This window comes from Aegilops tauschii, chromosome 1 (genome assembly GCF_002575655.3).
Source record: "Aegilops tauschii subsp. strangulata cultivar AL8/78 chromosome 1, Aet v6.0, whole genome shotgun sequence".
NCBI lineage: Eukaryota > Viridiplantae > Streptophyta > Magnoliopsida > Poales > Poaceae > Aegilops > Aegilops tauschii.
In genome coordinates, this window is record NC_053035.3 from 138049735 (window position 1) to 138055949 (window position 6215).

Here is a 6215-nt window from a genome sequence, read left to right on the forward strand (position 1 = left end):
AAAGAGTCTTGATGACCCACAAGTATAGGGGATCAATCATAGTCCTTTCGATAAGTAAGAGTGTCGAACCCAACGAGGAGCAGAAGGAAATGACAAGTGGTTCTCAGCAAGGTAATTCTCCGCAAGCACTGAAATTGTTGGTATTAGATAGTTTAATAGCAAGATAATTTGTAACGAGCAACTAACGGTAACGGTAAATATGCAGCAAGGTAGCCCAATCCTTTTGTGGCAAAGGACAGGCCAAAACGGTCTCTTATAATAAGCAAAGCGTTCTTGAGGGTACACGGGAATTTCATCTAGTCACTTTCATCATGTTGGTTCGATTTGTGTTCGCTACTTTGATAATTTGATATGTGGGTGGACCGGTGCTTAGGTGATGTTCTTACTTGAAAAGGCCTCCTACTTATGATTAACCCCCTCGCAAGCATCCGCAACTATGAGAAAAGTATTAAGATAAAATCTAACCAAAACATTAAACTTTTGGATCCAAATCGGCCCCTTAGGGAATAACACATAAACTAGGGTTTAAGCTTCTGTCACTCTAGCAACCCATCATCTAATAACTACTCCACAATGCAATCCCTTAGGCCCGAATATGGTGAAGTATCATGTAGTCGACGTTCAGATGGCATCACTAAGGGAATCACAACATACATACCATCAAAATATCGAACACATATCAAGTTCACATGATTACTTGCAACAAGATTTCTCCCGTGACCTCAAGAACAAATGTAACTACTCACAAATGATAATCATGATCAACATCAGAGGGGTATTAAATAGCATAATGGATCTGAACATATAGTCTTCCATCAAATAAACCATATAGTAATCAACTACAAGATGTAATCAACACTACTAGTCACCCACAAGCACCAACCTAAGGTTCCGGTGCAAAGATTGAATACAAGAGATGAACTAGGGTTTGAGAGGAGGTGGTGCTATTGAAGATGCTGATGAAGATTGCCCTCCCCAAGATGGGAGATTTGTTGGCGATGATGATGACGATGATTTCCCCCTCCGGGAGGGAAGGTCCCCCAGCGGAATCGCTCCACCGAAGGGAAAAAGTGCTCTTGCCCAAGTCCCGTCTCGAGACGGCGACGCTTCGTCCTGAAAGTCCTCTCCTTATTTTTTCTAGGTCAAAATGACTTATATACCAGAAGAGGGGCACCAGAGGTGGGCCGAGGAGGGCACAAGCCACCAGGGCGCACCTGGGCTCCCTGGCACGCCCAGGTGGGTTGTGCCCACCGGTGGGCCCCCTCTGGTGGTTATTTGCTACAATATTGCTCATATAATCCAAAATAATTCTTCGTAAATTTTTAGGTCATTTGGAGATGTGCAGAATAGGTAACTCTGACGTAGCTTTTCCAGGTCCAGAATTCCAGCTGCTGGTATTCTTCCTCTTTATGTAAACCTTGCATATTATAAGGGAAAAGGCATTAGAATTACTCCAAAAGGCATCATTATGCATGAAAACATAGTAAATAACAGTATGATGCAAAATGGACGAATCAACATGCCACCGGGATTACCACCTATTCGCAGGATTGAGCATCAGATTGACTTAATTGCCGGAGCTTCACTGCCAAACTGTGCGCCATACCGTACCAATCCATAGGAGATGAAGGAGATTATGCGTCAAGTACAGGAGCTGCTCGACAAAGGTTATATACGCGAATCTCTTAGTCCTTGTGCTGTTCCTATTATACTAGTGCCAAAAAAGGATGGTATGTCGCGTATGTGTGTTGATTGTAAAGGCATTAATAATATTACTATTTGTTATCATCATCCTATTCCTAGGCTAGATGATATGCTTGATGAATTGAGTGGCTCTACAATATTCTCCAAAGTTGATTTGCGTAGTGGATACCATCATTCGTATGAAATTGGGAGATGAATGGAAAACAATATTTAAAACTAAGTTTGGTTTATATGAGTGGTTAGTCATGCCTTTTGGGTTAACTAATGCACCTAGTACTTTCATGAAATTAATGAACGAAGTTTTGCGTGCTTTCGTTGGACGATTTGTGGTAGTCTATTTTGACGATATACTGATTTATAGCAGATCTTTGGAGGAACATTTACATAATGTTTTTATTGCTCTACGTGATGCATGTTTGTTTGGTAACCTTGGGAAGTGCACCTTTCACTACAAAAAAAAGACACATCCGTGACATTTTGGGCAGAACGAATTTTTTTCCTGTCATGCTTATGACACTTCTATGACGATAATTGTGACAAAACCCGGTATCATCATAGATGTGGTGGGCTCCTACTTCTATGACAAAAAATCATGACAGAAAATGGGCTTTTCGTCCTGGGCGGGCCGGAGACGCGGCTGCATGACATTATTTGGGCCATCCATGACGGAAAAAACCCGTGGTAGAAGCCAGGGCGAGGAAAATATTGGGGAGTTCCCGGTTATGGTGGGTGGTCGGGGGCCGAGCGATGCGCATTTCTCTCATACACGTACGCGCGTGGGTGCGAGGCGTCGGGGTCTAACTGAACCCGAGCGATTGCACTGCAGGCTACGCGTTACTGAACCCGAGCGATCGATCGATCTGGCTGTTAACTGAACTCGATCGAGCGATTCCTTCGCTACTGCTGCTAACTAAAGCTGATCGAACCTGCTGCCTCCTTCCCTTGATGAACAATGAGCATTGTTGGGGGGGGGGGGTTGGATGAACAGTTCCCGGTGGGGGGTTGGATGAACAGGACCCCGTGGTGTTGCCGCTGGATGAACAGGACCCCGATCGATCGAGCCGGTTGGGCGGTGGATGAACAGGACCTCGTGGAGGGCTGGATGAACAGGACGACCCCGTGGAGGGCTGGTTGAACAGTAGCCGGTGGAGGGCTGGATGAACAGTAGCCCGTGGAGGGGTGGTTGAACAGGACCCCGTGGAGAGGGCTGGTTGAACAGTAGCCGGTGGAGGAGCGGTGGAGGCTGGATGAACAGGAGCCCGTGGATGAACAGTCGCAGGTGGATGCTGGAGAAGGTCGACGGTGGATGAATAGTAGCCCATGGAGGCTGGAGGAGGTCGACGGTGGAGATGAACAGTAGCCCGTGGAGTCCCATTTTGCGGTACGCCACACCCCTCCCGATGAACAAGACCCCCGTTTCGACCGTAGTGCTCCAACACAAGTCTGTTTCCTTCGTTTTGCGGTACGCCACACCCCTCCCGATTAACAGGACCCCGTTTCGACCGTAGGAAGTCCAAGAGAAGTCTGTTTCCTCTGTTTTGCGATACGCTAGATCCCTCCCGATGAACAGGATCCCGTTTCGACCGTGGCCGGTCGAACAGAAGGCCGTTTCCTCCGTTCTGTGGTACGTCGGGCCTCATTTCGATCGGCTATTCTGTCCAAGCCGGTTGACTCCCGATGAACACGACGCATTCCGACCCATTCGGTTGCCTCCCGGTGAACATGATGCTGTTTCTCTGTTCCGACCCAGCCGGTTCGCTGCCCGATGAACAGGCAGATGCCATCCATGTACACAAGCCTTGGCCGGCCGTATATATGCGCGAGTACGCGCTCGAGACCACACACGTATGTACGTACGTGGCCGTATTTTTTGCCCTGTCGTTGTATGCACGTGTACATGACTTAGACAGGACTGCGTGAACTGCTATGTCGGGTGCTCTACAACGACACGTGCCGCTACTTACCCGGCCACGGTTCATACTTGCAGAGAGACCGATCGACCAGTATGTACGTACGTGTTCGCAACCAGACAGACAACGCTACGTACGCTTTGACCGGGTGGGTCCCAGCGGTCAGTGAGGATAAGGACACACTTCCTTGCGTGCGAAGATATAGCTGCTCGGTCCTAGCTATCAGGGGGAGGAATCATTTTTATTTTGCGAGTAATAAGGAGGCATTTCCTTGTGTTTGAAGATGTAGCTGGTGGGTCCAGCTGTCAGCCTCACCGCCTAAAGTCCTTTTCCGATGGCTGTCCTCCGTTGACCACGCGGCATCGAGAGCACCAAGGCAGTGAATGACGGCGAGGCCTAGGAAGGGAACGATGCGGAGGCAGGGAAGACGCGGCAGTGGATGCCCACGCAGAGGGGAGTACGTGGGTTGACTGCTTCGGCTGCGGTGTGAGGCTGCCGTTGTCAGAGAATAACAGGAGGTCTGGGTGAGTATAGAGGGATGGCATGGCCAGTGGTGGTAGCACAGCCGGACATGGGAGGCAGGAGCAGGCGGCATGGCCGGCTCTGGTTTGGGTGGCTGGAGCAAGAAGAGCAGAGGTTGAAGAACCATGACGACCGTTGGATGGACATCGTACGGTCACTGCAGCTAGAATCGTTTATATTGACTAAGTTGACAAAGCCCATGGTACGCATCAACTTAGTAGGCCCACAGGCCAGCCTCCACAGGTCAGCCTCCAAAACGGTGCGCCCCAGATGTCAGGGGGGGAATCATTTTTTGGGCGGCTGAAGCAAGAATATCCGAGATTGAAGAAGAAGCACGACATCTGTTGGATGGACATCCAACGGCCACTCCTGCTAGAACCGTGTGTTTACTATAAGTTGACAAAGCTTTGCATACGCATCAACTTAGTTTTTTTAGGGGACGCGTCAACTTTGTAGGCCCACAAGTGTGTGGCAGAGAACATATAGCCCATTTGCGATTTGTAAGAATGTACACCCCATTTTTGAATTCTAATGGAATTTACTACAGCCCATTTACAGTTTGTTAAAAGTACAACCCATTTTCTAGCTAGGACAACGATTAATAATTTCAACCAACCGCTCAAAACAGAATTCAATAAAATTTCCCACATTTTGATGGGATCCAAAATATTTTTATCCCGAAATTTCTAGTCAGATTAAATATAATTTCAAAATAAATTTGTATTACTTAAAAATCCAATGAAATATTGCGCGCGCAACAATTAATAAAATTAAAATTTCCAAAATCCAAAAATAATATGTTTTTTAAACTAATTACGTGTTTGGTGCATTTTTTTATAGTTACTGCCTAGTTTTTTATAACTACATCCCATTTATTATTTATTAAAACCCATTTTCTTGTTAAGCCTAATGCATCCCTCCTAGGAAAGATTTGTAGCCCAGCGGGGCGGAGAATAATAAGTTGACCTTGCCTGGGTATTCCGCAAAAAAAAGTATAGCTGGGCTAGCCATTTTCAGCTTGAAAAAAAAATCTGGGCTGGATATCTGTCCCGGGCTAGACAGGCCACAGCCCGCCCAGTTAATACCCTGCTCTCCTCTGAACAACAACAAAAACATCGCTCAAGAAAAACTCTGCAGTGCTCACACCTCAAAAACACAAATACTGCTCGAGCTGCTTGGTCCTGGCTGTCGGCCGCTCCTTGTGCAATTCTCTCGTTTATTGACTACATAGATTGACAATGGTGTGGGACCGTGACGTCAAGAAACCAGGAGGAAGCAAAAAAATTATAGTTTTATATAATAAGGAGGCACTTGCGTGCGTGCGGCTATGGCCCTGGTGGGTCCCCACTGTCATCCTCCCCAAATAAAGTCATCTCCTCATTCCTCATGTCCGTCGACCATGTTGACAACGCGAGACGGCGGCGCCACGGCGAGCGCAGCAACTCGAAGGACGATGGAGAGGGCCTTGCGGGCCGTATGGATGGTCTGATACAGCGCCCGCTGCTCATTCAGGAAGGCAGGATCATAGGGCCGCATGTCCGCGATGGCATTGTCGTTCACTTGTTCGCCGGTGCTCGTTGAGGAGATGGAGGTTGCAACACAGGTCCTCCTGCGCTGGTAGCTCTTCTGCCATTAGGGCGTCGAAGTGCGGCCGCACCTTCTCTATGGTGAACACGGCATGAACCGGCTTGGACACTGGCACCGGCTCCTGGTCGGAAGCTACGCCCATCGTCTGATTGTCGCCGCTCAGCTCGGCGAGCTCGCTAGCGAGCCAGCTGCTGGACCGACCCCCTGCCAAGCACGAGTCTGACCGCCCTGGCCCACCCAGACCGCCTCCCTCACCCGCGCGCGTTTCCGGCCGAAATGGTCAGCGTCGCCCGCGCCGCTTCCCTGTGCAGGCGATTGCTCCGCGTTCAAATGACACAAGTGCCGTCCGTCCGTTCGTCTGCCGCCCACATTAATGATACGCGGTTGCCGAGGCAGCTACTCCGGCGCCACCCGTCCATCCCTCCTCCGCCCACCATTGCTATATAAACTGCTGCGCCGGCCATAGCCGCAGTCATCCGCCTCCGTTCCCTT